Raw genomic sequence first — 19,041 nt, forward strand, 5'->3', positions numbered from 1 at the left:
ATATGAAGACGAAGAACTACTCAAGGAACTTGTGGAACTTCATCGACAAAAAGGTATGTGGAGACTTAAACTTATCTATCACTCAAAAGTCTATCTATTATATCTCATTTTTTGAGATAAAAGTCGTATAGCTATATAGACTTCGATTATACACATTTGATTTTTCGAGCCGAGTTTATCTCGCTTATCTATTTCTCGAAATATATATTGGTAAGCTTTCGGTTTGGCCAAGTTCATTTTTACTCGTGACGAAAGTCATGTTGATTATTTCAATAACTTTAAAATCGCTTTGATGAAAAATAGTTTGTGAATAACAACTATATAACATCCTCTAAGAAAGTTTCAATGATTGAAATGAGAGTTTAGAACATGTAACCATCTTTGGATATAAACGTAGTGTGTTCTCACATTTGTGTAAAAGTCCAAAAACGGGAACCCAAAGTAAGTGTACTCGTACGCGTACTGGCGGTTGTTGGAAATCCGGAAGAGCATGCGTACCCGTACGCGTACTGGCGGAAAGTTCACGTCCGTGAATTTCTATTGGAGTTTGAAAGTGAAAAACAAACTCAATCTGGTTACTTAAGTACGCGTACATGTTCGCATACTTAGGTAGGTTACTTTGTAAAATTGGTTTGTTCATGAACTAAAACATTCATATAATAAGGAATGCAATCTTTGCAAATCGTGGCTATGATGTTCATGAATCGATTCGAGTGAATCAAAATCGATTTTGCTTCGATTGTGTCTTGTATACTTCTATGAGATCTAAGCAATTGAACAACTCTCTAACTAGTTCATTTGAGTCATTTGAACTAGTTATGGTTAAGATGAATAAGGTTGATACGAAAGTGCTCATATGGCTAACCATTGGTTAACTATTGTTGAACCAACTAAGTGTACACGTTTAGGTACGGTTACTCAAACCTAAATCAAGGTTCATTTCATTTGTGTATAACAATCTAAGTTCGATCTAACGGTTGAAAGATATTAGCTTGAATCTAATCAGATTTTCATCTAACGGTGAATATTGAATGCTTTCTTACCAAGGTACTTAGATTGCAAACCATGATTTGAAGACTATATAAAGGAGAAATCTACCAAATGGGAAACCTGATCCCCACATCTCCTGTGTGATACTAGTTGTATAAGCTAGAGTCGATTCTCCTTTAACCTTAGGTTTTTCACGAAACCATGTAGGTTAGCGACTTGAAGACTTCATTGGGATTGTGAAGCCAGACCCAACTATTTTCTCTGTAGTTGCATGATCTGATCTTGTTGTTTCTATCGTGATTGAGTGCAATCGTAAGATTGACTTGAGATTTATATCTCCGATAGGCAAGATAGTAAAGTAGTCACAAACACATTCGTCTCATCGTTTGTGATTCCACAATATCTTGTTTCGTTAATCGATTAAGATTATTGTGAGGTGATTGATATTTCTAGGCTGTTCTTCGAGAATATAAGTCTGGTATATCAATTGGTTCCTGTTCACCTTGATTTATCAAAATACGGAACAAAACTCGTAGGTATTTTTGTGGGAGACATATTTATCTATTCTTATAGACTTTTCTGTGTGAGACAGATTTGTTTATCAAGTCTTCGACTTTAGGTCGTAGTAAGTCTTAGTTGTGGGTGAGATCAGCTAAGGGAATCAAGTGCGTAATATCCTGCTGGGATCAGAGACGTAAGGAACGTTGTACCTTGAATCAGTGTGAGATTGATTAGGGTTCAACTACAGTCCAGACCGAAGTTAGTTTGTAGTAGGCTAGTGTCTGTAGCGTCTTAATACAGTGTGGTGTTTAATCTGTACTAGGTCCCAGGGTTTTTCTGCATATGCGGTTTCTTCATGAACAAAAACTTCTGGTGTCTGTGTTATTTCTTTTCCGCATTATATTTTGTTATATAATTGAAATATCACAGGCTGTGTGTTGACCAAATTGATTGATTTTTGAACATTGGTCATTGGTACCGTTCAAGTTATCTCTCTTATATTCAATCGGGCTCGCAAATTATTATTTGTTTGATTGCGTATTGAATTGAGAGATTGAGATATAACTCTTTGATATACTTTTCTTATAATTGAGTCTGACTGTCTAGTTGATTCTCTTGAAAGTATATTGGATTTAGTCCATGCAGATTTCTAAGCGAAATATTAGGTGTGGTTGTTACACTCGCCTTTTCAATTAGTTTAATGCAGTCAAAATGAGTTTATTACACTTTACTCTGGTGGCTTGAATGTTTATAAGACCCTGTTATTGATTTTGGAAGTTACGTTGCATAACAGACTACCGCATTTCATTTCTTTGATTCAGGTATTTTCAGTAATATTAACGCGATCTTTATGTCTTCAACGTTCACCATACTTGATGTTTTTAGTATTGTCTTGATAAAAACCTTATCGAGTAACAAAACCCTTTGGGAAAAAACTATTCTCGATCGAAGGGTAAAAGAGTTGAAAACAACTTCAATTTCGAAGTAAAATTTATCGACATCATATCCTTGGATCCTCCCCCTGATTACTCACAGAGCTGTTCCAGACAGTTCCTTTAGTCATATATTTTTCGAAACTGAATATCGGTAATGACTTAGAAAATAGTCAATCATATCTCCCCTTGATTACTGTCGTTGGAGAAGAGATTATTATTCCTTCATAATCAACAAATGTTGGTTTGCATTTTCTTTAGCATTCCTTTTTATGTCTTTGAAGGGATAAAGCAAATTTATGTCAATGGTTACTTTTAAGTACATGATTACATTCACTACACCATTCCAATGAAGTTGTGTTGGCGCTGAGCTATATCTAGCTAACAAGTTCCCTGAGGATGTAAAATTTAATCGAGTACATTATTATACTAAGTACAACAATGCATCTATTGTACTTATATATGGGAATTTCATCTCCCAACACATCTCCGTCATCTTCCTTTAGACGAAATGGTCACTTACTTACATTTGAACGTCGACTAATCATGAGAGTGCTATCAGAATACATGTCTTTATAAACTTGCCTGGAAACTTTAGACATATGCAAACTGGTGGAATAATATACCACAAGCTCAGTATTCGGTCAAGCTTTCCCCAGATTTTTCATCTCAAATTCGGATTTCAAATAGCTTTTAAGGTCTCTTATTACATCAAGAGTACCCATCATGGCTGTACCATCGACATAGATAGCCACAATTCCAAATAAGTAACTTTCTTGTGAATACGCAAGGAAAAATAACTTACTTGTCTATCCCCTCCAAATCAAATAGCCACTTATCCAGGTGTACCACATCCGCTTGATTGCTTCAACATATAAGTGAACGTTCTATATAATTGTAAACGCACTTTGTGGTTTAGAGTCACTTTATTCGGGCAACAAAAGGTTATCAAGTACTTTTGTAAATATCTGCTATCTCTTGATTCTTTCAGAGATACGTAACAACCACATACATATGCTGCATTCCAAGTCCTTTTGAAATTATCAAGATAACTAAGTAGCAGAATACTTTAGCGTTCATTACAAGGGAACAATTCCAGGGCATTGTGAGAAACCTCACGCCACAAGGCGAGTCTTTATACTTTAAGATAACTTTCTTCTCATTATGCTTTGTGACAAATTAATCATGTATGTCCATTAGGCTTTACACTTGGTTGGTCAGCACTACCACACCAAATACCTGTATATTTTTCAAAGAACCAAGTTCTACCTGGATTGTATATGCCAAATATGATATTCGGTGGCATTAAGCAACAACGAGCTTGGTTCGATCTCATCTTGTCTATTTACTTAAGCAAGTATATATGAAATTAATCATCTATATGCTCGCATGATCTTTCCATTGACTAGTACGCATCCTCATAATCCACTTGGGATGTCATTGTTCTCTGGAATCATTAAACTTCGGAGCGTCCTCCAGTTTGATTCATGGACATATTCAGAGACAATCTTATGAGATCGATGATTTCTGATGATATAAATAAGCTGTGCCTTACTCACCTACTTCCTTTTTAGGCGAGGATTGATCGAACCAAGTGGTCTATCCAACTTTTTTATGGATCCACGACATCAATCACACTTTCACTAAGTTTAGTTGCAACACCTCTATGGTGTATATCCCCTATTGAGGATTTGTAACCTTGCAGGTAGGTTTGCAGCTGGTATGTGTGATCTCATTACTTTAGGACATCAATGTACATTCTGAAAATCGATTATTCTTTGTCACTTCACAATTACATTTGTGGAGTACAAGAATCAATATGAGACACAGTGGGAACACACCACGATAATTCCTGTCGCCCATAAAAAATACTTTTTATTATCTTCTCCTAACGACGGGAAGACTGTCTCATTAAAGTGATAACCCGCAAATCTAACGGTAAGAGATCTCCTGCCAAAGGTTTTAAAATGCGGATAACTACTTAACATTTTTGAAGACCCATCATAGTACGACGTGGAATCGTAATGGCACATATATAATGCAACCAAAAATGCATAAGAACACGAATGTTTGAATCCAATTCCCAACTGGTACGCAGAAAGGTTGACAATATTGGGTTCTAAGACGAATTTAAGTAAAGGTGTGTTTAATATTGCTTATCACCCAAGAATTTAAAGGTAGATTTGAACGCATAACCATCCTTATACATCATCTCTAACCTTTGATGATAGCCTTTGCTAGACCATGAGGTATGGATGCTCTACATTGATCCTATTAAATATGCAATAACCATCAAGTCGTTTTGATGTGCACTAGCAAGCATTTACAAGGGGTAGTGAGCCCTTACATGTATAATATGTGCTAGTAGTTTTCCAAATGCAAAACTTCTTGGGAACTATAACTAGTTCAAAATTTCAAAACATCCACCAGAGTCATAAGTCACTTTAATGATCCGCATTCTGTATGGATATTTTTTTAAAATATCACCTTGTTTTCTTTGTAATATAAATTGTTTACCATTTGCATCTTAGGATGGTCTCGATCATGTTTTACTAAAGACTTTGTGAAAAGAGTGATACGCTCTCTTACTTAAAAGCATAACGGGAAGGGGGGGGGGGGGGGGGGGGGTGAGTCCTTTCAAAACGATCATCATGTCACAACCAAAGTTACTTTATGGTTATGCCTAAAGCATGTATGAGTCAATTCCCAACATTTCATCATTGGAGTCAATATGGATTCAATAATCCAAATATTGTAATGATTTACATTTCACTAGATTGACTCATTAGTTTCTCTAAAATATATTTCCTTCCAAATATATTAGAGTCTATAAAAGATGCAATCAATTACATTCTCACCACTGTGAGGTTCCACATGATATCCATTTGCATGGGTTTATTTGGAATTTAACAAGGTGTGATTATCTCTTGGTACATGTAGAGATTTTGTGACGTGTTTGTTCTATCTTGTGAAAAGACGAGGGTACCAAATACACCACAATATTTAATTTATCCACATATAAGTCCTCTTACCGAAAGTGATTGTCTAAAAGTCGAGACAATACTACAAATCGATATTCACAATCATATTCCAAACAGTAAAGGAACAACAAATCTGTTTGGTAACAAATCTATTGATTCTTTAAGATAAGATATCTAAAGTCATATGCAAAGGCTATTCCATTTAATCTAATAAACTCCTTTGCATAGTTAGATCAATCCAATCTCTATTACCTAAGTAATAAGATTCAGAATTGTAACAATCAAAATAATCTCAAAAGAACTATTATGTGTTACCGATCTCACGTAACTAATCAATCGAATAAATCCGATTCTTATTGGATTCCAACCGATCAAGGTTTATGCAACACAAAGATATGAGAATCCAGTAAGAAATCTTCTTCGTTGATGGAATTTTCAAAATTGTTGTAGTGATAGTGGTAAAAAGATTCGTTTCAGACTTGTGAAGGAAATGGAATTTTTAGATTTAATAAAAATATATATACAAAAATATTAACAATGGGAGAGAGGTACTGGGACTAAGGATTTGGCCGAATTCACTACACAGGGTTCATTCATATATTCTTTGACAATTTAAAACTCAATAAAATTACCATGGACTCTGATTTTGCCAAGATAGATTCTCAAAACATCGATTGTAAGTCCTAAGCATGATGTATCAAAACACCTAAGCTAAGCATACATCATCAAATTAAATAACAACCAATTAATTCAAATCATAGTTCAATTTTAAATTAATGCAAAAGTCATAAAAAAGAATAAAATAAATTTACCCGTGTATGAAATTCACCCTCCTCCGTCGTCCCAATGTTGGGTTTAGCTCATCATGATAAAAACACGCTCAAAATATTTATTTATTGCTCAAATGGTGTTTACAATGAAGAGAAGAGGAGAAAATGGTGTAAACAGCTAATGTGCGACCCACAGGAAGCGTCACAAAAGAACGATAAAAGAGAAGTGTTATTGTCGTTGTGGTTCTAAAACCCACACCTATGACCCACGCTGACCTGTCGTTGTCACTGTTGAAGAACGACGGTTCCTGGACGTCCGTTCTTCATGTTCTTCGCGTTCTTCAGCAGCAGCAGCAGGAACCGAGTTTCTGCAACTCGTGATTTCTGCTTCCTGAGCTCTCCTCTCAACCCCAAACTCTCAACACCATTCTCTGACTCTCGAGAATCCTTTTTATACCCAACAACCTCATAAAATCTTGCTCAATCACTCCAAATATTCTCCCATTACTCGGCAGTAAACGATATATTTTTCTTTCCTTTTTTTATCTCGATCACGTATCTGCAGCTGTCAATTACGTGAAAACTATCCCTGTTTACCTTTGTCACGCTCCAACAAGTCGTTCAAGTCATTACACATCATCAGAACACGTACAAATTCTTCCAGAACCCGTGGATATCTTCTCCCTGTACGTGTTTTCCCTGTTTGCAACTCGTGGATTTCCTAGCCGATTCTAGCTAATTCTGATCGAACCAAAAGCCCACAACGTGTTTGCTAGACCATATCACAACTTCCTACCAAAAATCAGCCATTGAATCTCCCTAGAACACGTTCAAAACTTCGATCAAAAATCTGCCAGTGAAGAAGGAAATTTTCCCGCCAAAAATGAAATTTGAATTTTAGAAGAAGGACACCCCTTATCCAGTGGTCGCCCCTTATCCGTTGCTGGAGTCTGAATAACACATGTCCTTTGGGTGCCTTAAGTAATTTTTCTGGGGTGTTTCCAGCATTTTTTCTGGGTTCCTCCGGCGCATTTCTGGGGTGTTTTTAGTCTCTATCCTGGGGTGTAAAACACCACTTTTCGAGTCAATTTCGCCGCAAGAGCTTATTTTTCCAAAAACATCTACAAAAACATAAAATAACACAATAAGTATTTAATCGAGTCTAACAATACAGAACATTGAGAGCAAAATAGACACATAAATGCGTCTATCATAAGCACAAGTTCAAAATGAACTCTCCCCCATAAAATGTCATTCCCGAGAGAACAACAAAGGCGACCTTGCTTTTACAAGAAAAGAAGGATTTCTTTTGTATAACTCAAATCACATGAAAACATGAATTTGCATCCAAAATATTCAATTGAATTATCCACAAAATAATTCATGATTAATCCAATCGAAAAAATACAACCAAATTAATCACAAGAAAACCCACGATTAATTTAATTGGAATACACAACCAAATTAACCACAGTGTGATCAATTCAATTGGTCATGCTCGACATAAGATTACTTATGGAGAAACAACTAAAATAAATAATAGAGAATGATCAATTTAGTTGGTCATGATCAAACATAAGGAACCTTACGGAGCAACACATTATATGCACAAAGATGTGGATCGGAGATCGACCAATACTGCGGAATAAACAAAGATTCATTCTATTTTCCATCACTATTTGCATAATGACATATAATAGACTTAATACCTGTAAACAAAAGTTTTATCCTTTCTTCCATCAAATCAATGACATAAAAGGCTTTAACTTTTGTAATGTCAAAGGTTCATTCTATCTTTTATCAATACATTCGTACCGACATAATAGAGATAACTTTTGAACAAGTATGGGACATTCACAGGTTCACGGACGTAAACAACATATCCCATAACATTTTGCAATATATAAAATCATAAAGATTAAAATTGCAAAAATCATCTTCCAAAAACTTAGAATTTAAATAAATAAATCTAAAAATATTGAAGATGAAAATCGTTGGACATAGATATGTGTATTCACAATAATGGCTATTCCAAACCCTAGTTATTCTTCAAACAACAAGAAATAAATTCTCTAAAAGAAGACAAAATAAAAAACAACCGTAAGAACAACGAGCAGTCACAAGCGACACTTAGAGTTCCGGTTCGGAAGCTTCACTGGTTCCAAGACCTTCAAACTTGTGACTAACTGTATTAACTGCGTCTTTGGAGAAGATATCCTCATTGAGAAGATCCTTAACTTGTGACTTCGTAATAATATTAGAATCAATATTTTTCAACTCAGTTCACAACAAGTTAAGATCCTTTACAGAGTTCTCGATCTTCAATTGAGTCTTCTCAAGATCAGTGAGAAAACCATGAACCACTTCAGCACAGACCATCTCAGCATTTTCTCGATCTTGATGAGAAAACGCATAATAGCATGAGGCACATGATTCGAGTTCGTCAGACTTAACAAGGGTTCTATTCTTCTTCAAAACAAACTCCAAATAAATCGAATCATCAATTGAATCGGCCGGTAAATCCCAAAAACTTGGAGTAGATCCCATCCTTATAAGAGCATAACAAGAGTATGCGTACTTTATAAAAGGTTTGGTATTTATATGTTACACAAGAACCAAAGTTGGTCCTTGCATGTGTAAAAAGATACATGCACGTTCATAGACTTATCCTTATACCAATCGGTTGCGAAGAAGATATAACACATATTTGCTTAATGAGTAAAAAAAACTCAGCTCTAAAATAAATTTGTTCTCAAAAGAGAAAAATTTAGAGCACAACAATTTGGCACCCCTTTTTGGAAGAAAAAAACCAAAACAAAAACAACAAAAAAAATATTTATGCATCAAAAAGTCTTTGTAATTGATAAACCAGCTAGGAATGGTACGAAGACAGATGGAGATTCAGAAACACATTTTGTCATTAAGTATACCTGAAAAATATCTCACTCAGTCAGGATTTTTATTGAGAGTGAGAATTCAACCTTGTGATTAATTAGCACAAGTATGAGCCTTGGGCTCATTAAATGAACGTTGCTTATGGTTACACCTCTTTTTCCTGATCTTTGGAGGAAAACCATTACGATGTGAAAAGTTATCATAAAACTTACTATCATCAAAGTATGACGCATAGTGTTGATTCTTACCTGAAGAATTTACAGAGGGACTTATCAGCCTGTTGATGATATCTTTATATCCTTCAATTATCCCTTTCAGGTTGGATTCCATTTTCCCATTGCTTCCTTCTTCTGGTACCTTTTTCACATCATGAACAACATAATCTCCCTTCTTAACCGAAGAATATCCATGAGTTCTTCTTCGTCGATATGGCTTAGGAAGACTGTTATGTGTTTGAACATTTGAGAAACACATTGAACTGACTTTCCTGGTGGGGTACACAGGGTGAGTATTAAAACCAATAGGTTTATACATACGAATGTCAGTTAACCTTTGAAGATTAAATCTAAGGTGTGTTGAAGACGAATAATAGAATTGTCCTTCAACCTAGAATTCCTCTTTTGTTCACCAATCCCTTTTGAATTACAAAAAAGACATACTTTCTGATCACCAGAGTGATTATACATAACAGTATTAACATACATGCACATCTTTTTCAACATAAAGGGTTTTTGGTTTTGCTTCTGAACCAGTATTTTTTTCAGTTAAATCATAAGCAGTTGTATGGCGAACTCTTTTGAACACTCTTGAAACGAGAGTTTACTTAAGAGATGTTCAATTTTCAAAGCATCCTTTTTGAGATTTTCCTCTTGAAGAATCTTTAAATTAGAGTCACGCTCACATATCATACCAACAAGGACATTGAATTTTTGGTTCAACCGGTTGACATTATCAGCCTGGATTCTAACAAGTTTTAGAATCACTTCACTCTCTTTGGTTGTATCCCTTTTAACTTCAGAGTCAGACTCGTCGGTAAGGTGGTCAGGGAAACACTTGTCGATGTATGTCTGTTTCCTTTGAACACAAGGTTCTTCTATATTCAAGATTGACAAATCTTTCTCTTTAATAGACTTCATAGAAACAAATTTTTTATATCTGGCGATGCGTTTACCAGATACAACATCGTCCATCCTCATATCACTACAAACACAGACTTATAAGGTCTTTAACGTGTTTTCCTGCTCTGATACCAATTGAAAATGAGGGGATCTAACAACCACGCCCTAAAATTTGTTTGGAAATCTGAGAGGAATTACTCCAATACACTTTCAAGAGAATCAACTAGACAGTCAAACTCAATCTAGAATAAAGTATATCAAAGAGTTTAATATATCTAACTCTTAATTCAATCCGCAATCAGCAAATAGAAATCTGAGAGCCCGATTGGATAATAGGAGTAACTTGAATGGTACCAAAGACCAATGTTCAAGTGTCAATCAATGTAAATCAACAACCCAAGGTTGTATATTCTAATTTATTGATCTTAATGCACAACCTGTGATATTTCAATTGTATACAAAAATTTAATGCGGAAAAGAAATAACACAGACACCAAAATTTTGTTAAAGAGGAAACGGAAAATGCAGAAAAACCCCAGGACCTTGTCCAGATTGAACACCATACTGTATTAAGCCGCTACAGAGACTAGCCTACTGCCAATTAACTTTAGACTGGACTGTAGTTCAACCCTAATCAATCTCACACTAATTTAAGGTACAGTTGCACTCCTTACATATTTGATCCCAGCAGGATACGACGCACTTGATTCCCTTAGTTGATCTCACCCACAACAAAGACTTGATACGACCCAAAGTCGAAGACTTGATAAAAAATCTGTCTCACTCTCAAAAGTCCATAGGTTTGAATAAACCTGTCTCCCACAGAAATACCCAAGAGTTTTTGTTCCGTCTTTTGATAAATCAAGATGAACATGAACCAATTGATAACCCGTATTTATATTCCCGAAGAACAGTCTAGAATTATCAATTACATCACAATAAACTTAATCGACTAGCGAAACAAGTTATTGTGGAATCACAAACGATGAGACAAAGTGTTTGTGATTACTTTTCTATCTTGCCTATGGGAGATATAAAATCTCGAGCCAATTATTTCAATTGTACTCAACACGATAGAAACACAAAGATCAGATGACGTAACTACAAAGATAGTACTTGGGTCTGGCTTCACAATCCCAATGAAGTCTTCAAGTCGTTAACCTACAGGGTCTCGAGAAGAAACCTAAGGTTAAAGGAGAATCGACTCTAGTTATGCAACTAGTAACACGCAGGAGGTGTGGGGATTAGGTTTCCCAGTTGCGAGACTTCTCCTTTATATAGTTTTCAAATCAGGGTTTGCAATCCAATTTACCTTGGTAACAAAGCATTCAATATTCACCGTTAGATGAAAAACCTGATTCAACCAAGATAATATCTTTCAACTGTTAGATCGAACTTACCCTATTACACACAAATGAAATGTACCCTCATTTAGGTTTATGTAACCGTACCTAAAGGTGTACACCATGTTGGTTCACAAATATTTAACCAAGGTTAGCCATATGATTACTCTCATATCAACCTTATTCATCTCAACCATAACTAGTTCAAATGACTCAAATGAAACTAGTTAAAGAGTTTTTCAATTGCTATAGAAAACACAATTGAGACCAAATCGGTTTGATTCACTTGAATAAATCATGAACATTATAGCCACGGTTTGCAAAGATTGCATTCCTTATGATTTAAATGTTTAAGTCCATGAACTGACCGATTTGACAAAGTAACCAGCTTAAGTAGGCGTACTTAAGCAACCGGATTTGAGTTTGTTAGTTTCCAAACTTAGCAGAAATTTTCGATTCAAAAACTTCCGCCAATACGCGTATGGGTACGCATACTTAAGGTGACTAGTTAAGAGTTTGTCAAAACCAAACTCAACAGAAATTTTCGATTCGAAAACTTCCGCCAGTATGCGTACGGGTACGCGTACTTAACCTGTCTCTTTCACCAATTTCGTATACACACATATGCATACACTTGGCTCCCGGTTTATGGATTTATACACTAATGTGCAAACATACTATATATGCTTATATCCAAACATGGTTACATTCTCAACTCTTTATTTTAATCATTGAAACATTCTTCTATAATGACAATAGTCGTTTTCACACATTATTAGCATCAAAGCAATTTTCAAGATATTGAAATAATCATTACCGAAACATTCCAAGCCTACATCAAATGATTGTATCACACAAACCATGTAAGATGTGACTCGGCAATTTTCTCATGATATAAGATGAACTTGGTCGAAGCGAAAGCTTACCAACACATATTTTGAAAAATATGTAAGCGAGATATACTCAGCTCGAAATCTCAAATGTGTATAGAGAAAACTATATCTTAACACGACTTATGTCTCAATATAGGATATAGTAGAAATAGACTTTCCAAGTGATAGATGATTTCAAGTCTGCACATACCTTTTGTTGAAGAAGTTCTACAAGCTCCCCTTAGTAGTTCTTCGTCTTCAAATGATGAACTATGTGATATCTAAGCTCAACTACACTATCTATGTCCTAGTCCGAGATATCTATAAATAGGCTAGAAATCAATACTTATATTTTTGATCACTAACATTGACAAACATGCTTGAGATAGCAACGCATGCGAGTTCGACCGAGCAGTGCTCTAACAGGTATAAATGTGAAGGAGCGTATCCTATTTACCACAGGTGGAAATTCTTATTTCCCATACAATTCATAAAGAGAACAAACATTACAAGTCCTTTCCAAATCATGGAACGATTAAAATATTCAACAGAACAGTCATAATACAAACTAAACAATGCATGGAATGCACAAATAGACAATCCATGAGTTTGTTAAACAAACTTTTGTAAAAGAAACAACAATGGTTTCAAAAGAGTTAAATGTAAATTCCCACCTCTTTTGATGACAAGCCACGCCTACCTCTAGATCCACGATCCACTGGTTCATCCTTTGAATCAATCGTTGTTAAATAGACTAACTGTTAATCATACAAGCACTCTAAGAGTTTATCCAAAAAGGGTCACACAAGTCTCATAACATTATTTCATGAACCGTTTTTTGGGGACTACATTGTGATAGGAATGTCTATCCTATACTTATAAGGGGTGTCCTAAAGTGTGGAAGTGACTAACCTACCCTTCACCTATATATATATAATCACCTCATCCCATCATCACCACCTATATATATATATATATAACCACCTTCTCCCATCACCACCTCCGCTCACCACCACCAACCACCACCGACCACCACCACCACCGACCACCTCAAATCACCACCACTGCCACCTCTATACATAGCTTAATTTAAATCATTAAGAAAACAAAATCAAAATCAAAATTATAACAAACCCATTACTTTTCATTCGTTTTCTATTGAAAAAATAAGAAGTAATCATCAAAATGAGTTGAAAATGGAAGTTACAGAGAGAAGTTCGGCTAGGAATTATATGAAAATTTTTGTCGAACTAGCTGAACTCAACTTTAATGGAGGTTTTTGTTTTCAGAGAAAAATTCGGTTACGTCGAAAAAAAAAGTCCAAGCCGAACTTATTGTTGGGTTACGTCGCAAAAAGTTCGGTTACGCCACAAAAAAGTTCAGTTACATTGCATTTTTTTCTCCTAACCGAACTTTTCTCTGAAAAACCTGCATATTGAGTTCGGTTACATCGTAAATTTTAATGCTAGACGAACTCCTAGTTCGGTTATGTCGCAATTTTCTTCTCCTAACCGAACTTTTCTCTTAAATAAAAAACTCCATTAAAGCTGAGTTCGGCTACATATGTTTTCAGAAATATTAGCCGAACTACACATGCAGATGAGTTCGGCTACCCGTTCTTCAGATTTCGTATACGAACTTTTTTAACCAAACCGAAATCAATTTGTAAATTGTTCATTTTTAGGAATTTTTTGGCCAATTCAAGCACCATTAACTAAATTTGAAGTATCCGTGAGTACCCAAAACATCATACTCTTGTTGTGGCTCTTAAAGAAAAAGATCTCAACTTTTATTCTTCCAAAACCCTCATCTTCATTATCATCTTCATCTTCTTCTTTTCCCTTTCAATAGTTCTTCTTTTGAAAAATAATAACTTGTTAATTTATTCTCCCTAATCATTAATTAACTCACTAATTATTGTACACTAATTTAATTACCAAGGGCAAGTTTAGTATTAAAAAAAAACTTAGATAAGGGGTGAATCATTATTACTTCTAATATCCACCCCAAAAAATGGAGAGTAGTCCCCCACCATTTTTGAGTAGTCCCCAAAAAACGGTTCTATTTCATACAAATCTATCTAATGGTGCTAATCCCATTTATGGGTTGGTTCTATAGTCCAATAGCTAAGTCTTATGAAGATCTACAACTTTGGAGCAATGTTGCCCGTTTGATGAATTATTGGTAACAAAACCAAATCAAGTATTAATTTAGAATACTGACAACTGAACCGAGTATAATTAACTAAAATGTTGATAACGGGATCAACGTAAAATTATTAATATTTGAATCTGCTCAGAATTATGTTTCGCAAATCTTTGGATTCGAAACCCTAATTTTGATCAATTGCTGATCAATTGATGATTTATTGAAAAACAACCTCGGAGTGAAGGAGGGACCGGCTACATGGGATAATGAGTCAACCATGTAAATAATGTTCGTCTGAACCTTAGGTGATAAAACCTAATAAATTATGAATACATGAAGGACCGAACAAGGGGTCATGAAACCGGCCATTTTTCGTCATGGGACCGACTGACGATCGATTTATGAAATTCCAAATTGTTTGGAAGAGTTTGAACCTAATGCGAACAAATTAGGTCAAATAGTGAAATTGCGTGGGACCGGCCTCTTGCAAGCCAAAAGCCCAACCCTGGTCGGTCAAGGTAATACGCCCATGTCACCAAAGTGTTCGTGTCTCAGTCCTGAGAATTTTGATATCTGATGTGCGTTTGAGCAACATTTTGAGAAAATATGAAGAAATCAAGGTTTTTTGCTCAAACCGAGGAAACTTCATAAGATGAAGGAAATAATAACAATAAAATAAGGAATCATGAAGTGTGGGACCGACTATGGCCAATGCATGGCCGGCCGGCCAATAAGCCCGATCCCATGACACTTTTCCTATTTTTATATTATTTTCATGATTTCAGGGAAACACCATGAAATCAAAGAGTTTGTTGAAATAATGGAGTTTTCTTTAAAGTGAAGGAGTTTCCATGAGAGGAAAGAAACAATAATACTACTAATAATAAAATAAGGGCATGTGGGACCGGCCAGGACTAGGGTATGGTCGGCCGGCTAGGGCCGGGTCCCGCGAGTCTTCCCTAATTTTATATTATTTTCATGATTTGAAGGAAATATCATGAAATTAAGGAGTTTTCATGAGATGAAGGAAATAATAATAAAATAATGAGGAATCATGAGGTGTGGGACCGGCCACAACTAGGACATAGCCGGTCGGCTAGTAGCTACGGTCCCACGACACCTTTCCCAATTTTATATTATTTCCTTGATGTTAATGAAACACCATGAAACTGAGGAGTTTCCTTAAAATGAAGGATATTTGTTCAAATGAAGGGATTTTCATCAGATCAAGGAAAATAATAAAAATATGATAAAATATAGAATTGGTTGTGGGACTGGCCATGGAATGACCGGCCGGCAGGTGGGTCCAGTCCCCTAGCGCCCTAGCTAATATTTTATTATTTATTATTTTTCTTCCTATTTTGCATAGGTTCATCGTTCCTTCATATTTTGGAATGCTCGTTCGTGCATTCAGGTGCTCGTTAGTGCATTGTTGTTGAGTACACTTGTACCATTTTGGTCGGGGCTTACTCGATAGCGGCTCAGATGCCCGTACGTTGAATATTTATTACTAACCCATGGAATTATGCTGGGAAGAATCACGAATTGAAGTAATGAAATATTATGAAGAATGTAGAGTATTTCCAAATATTCAGTTAATGAATTTAAGGATTAAAAATAATTAATTGATGGCTCTATATTAGCAGGCATGTTGTCTAGGAGCATTAATTATCCGAGAACTGAGTGATATGAGCTTGTTGAAGCGTCATATTTATTTTATATAGTCAGGGAAAACATTGCTACATCCTGAAGACGTTATTGCTCTATACTAGCAGGCAAGTTTTCTAGGAGCCGTCCAATCTTTCGATTCTATATAAAAGTAATTACTGGAATTACTCAGTATTCATGAGATATGTCGTTGCCTCAGCTGAGAGACTACACATCTACGTATACTCTGAGAGACAGTATTCTCAGTCAGAGGTTCTTGTGGCATGAGCTTTCATGCTTCAATGAGAGACATGAGCCTCAATACTCATCTGATTGCTGGATCAGGAGTATGTATAATTATGGTTTTACGATTTTAGCCTTTATCGAAAATCCACCATCTACATTAAGTCCCCTGCTTAGTGAGGGACAGTCATGTTCCTCAGTCAACACTGTGTTAGTGCATTGCTCGGTCGAACTCGCATGCGTTGCTATCTCAAGCATGTTTGTCAATGTTAGTGATCAAAACTATAATTCTTGATTTCTAGTCTACTATAGCTAAGTCTCGGACTAGGATAGAAAGTGTAGTTGATCTCAAGGACTTCATGGCGATTCATCATACAAGAAGAATAACTACTCAAGGAACCGGTGGAACTTCTCGACAAAAAGGTATGTGAAGACTTGAAGTTATCTGTCACTCAAAAGTCTATCTACTCTATCTCCTACTTCTTGAGACAAAAAGTCGTATGCTATATATAGACTTAGATTATACACATTTGGTATTTCGAGCCGAGTATACCTCGCCTATCTATATCTCGAAATATATGTTGGTAAGCATTTCGCTTCGATCATGTTTATCTTTACCTAGTGACGAAAGTCATGATATGTTTCAATCACTTTGAAAATTGCTTTGACGAGAAATGGTGTAACAACTATATTATGTCCTCTAAGAATGTTTCAATGGTTGGAATGAGAGTTTAGATTACATAACCAATGATGGACATAAGTATTGTTGTGGAAACACATATGTGCATAATTCCTATCCCTTGAACCAAAGTTTGTGAAATTTGTTGATCAAGAGAAACCAGAAGAATGGCTTGTTGCCAAGTCCGCGAACTCAGTCCGCGAACTGCCTAACTTCTCATCCCGAGAAATTCTGTTGGAGTTGACAAACTTGTTACATGAGTACTGATAGACACATTTTTGTGTTGAATTGTCCTCAGTGTCTCTATTGTTAGTGCTTGATTTTGTACTTATTATGGTGTTTTTATGTTTGTGTAGGTGTTTTTGGAGAAATACACTTGTGTGGAAAAAGTTGCTCAAAAAGTGCTATTTGGAACCCCATAGGAGATTTGCTATTCAGACTCTCAGTTTGGATAAGGGGCACCTTAATTACTAAGGGGCACCTTATTGACTATTTGCACCCACGGCGCCAGTTGCTATTCGCACCCCCGTATATGTTAGGGGGGGGGGGGTCATCTTCTTCTTCACGGGATTTTGGCGGGAAAATGAAGTCTGCAAGCTGCGCAACTTTCAGGGCAAGAATTGGACGTGAGTTTTGCCGAGTTTCTCTCGGATTTGACTTGGAATAATACTGTTTCACTAAAACAGGGAAGGTAATTGATTCATGCACGCGAATAAGGGAATATTTGGGTTGATTCTCGATAAAAGAGGGAAGAAATATTACGGGGTTTATGCTTGATTTTCTGGTGATTTTTATACGGACTTTAAGTGCAGTCTAGGGAGGATCTATTCTCTAGATTTTATACCATTGATTGGGAGAGATATTATACATCTGGAGAAGACGTGTAGAAGAGATAAAAAAAAGGGAAGAAAAGCTGGATTATTCCCGTGACCTGCAAATAAGGAAAGTAGATTGATCGGAGTTATTACGAGAGATTTTTGGATGTTGTTGGGTTATAAATAGTGCTGAGGTAGCATGGAGGCGTGACGGAGAGTTTGGGGGAGCAGTTAGAACGAACAAAGAGTCGAGAAATCAAAGTTGCAGGAAACGCCATTTCTGCTGCTGCATAGCTGAAGAACACGAAGAACATATCAACCAAGAAAGTCGTTTATCAACAGTGATAACGACACACATCCGTGGGTCTTAGAAGCTACAGTCTCAGCGACTGTTGCGCGAAAGTCTTATTTGCTACAGTAACAGCGACAATCGACATATATCGTTCTCTGTAATTTTAATTATTCTTACACTTTCATCATTTGTAAACCATCTTTGAGCATAAATGAAATCAACTTTTGAGCGTGTTTCCAACATGATGAGAGGCTAAATTCTCGCGTAACCAAGGCAATGGATGAAGCTATTTACACATGATTAATGGTTAACTATTTCATTTTCTATAATTTTTAATTATAATTCACTCAATCACTGCTTTTGCAGAGTTTTTAAATGTTTACATAATTTTCTTAGTTACTTATGATTCAATTTGATAGATTATACTTTGTTTAATCAATTGATAGTCTATGCTTAGGGAATACAATTAATATTTGAGAATATGTTTGATTATTTGTGGATTAAGAAATAAAGGATTTAAAGGCTAATTAGAGTTATGAAATATTTGACGTCATTCATTCATGTGTAATAGTGGATTCTAGTGTCTTGGTTATCTTTAATATCTTGAAATAAAATTTTGAATTAAGTTCTCTTTGTTTTTTTTTTTAAGTTTTATAAGTCTAAAATATATTGCTTTCACAAGTCTCAACGAACCTTTTACTACAACTCAATTGAAAATACCCCCAAACTTATTATTTGCTAGTCCTTGAGAAAAACTAATCTAGAAAATAAAATGACTACACTTAGCACGTGAAGCAAGCCGTTAAACCGCCATG

Source organism: Papaver somniferum, chromosome 6 (genome assembly GCF_003573695.1).
Source record: "Papaver somniferum cultivar HN1 chromosome 6, ASM357369v1, whole genome shotgun sequence".
Lineage (NCBI taxonomy): Eukaryota > Viridiplantae > Streptophyta > Magnoliopsida > Ranunculales > Papaveraceae > Papaver > Papaver somniferum.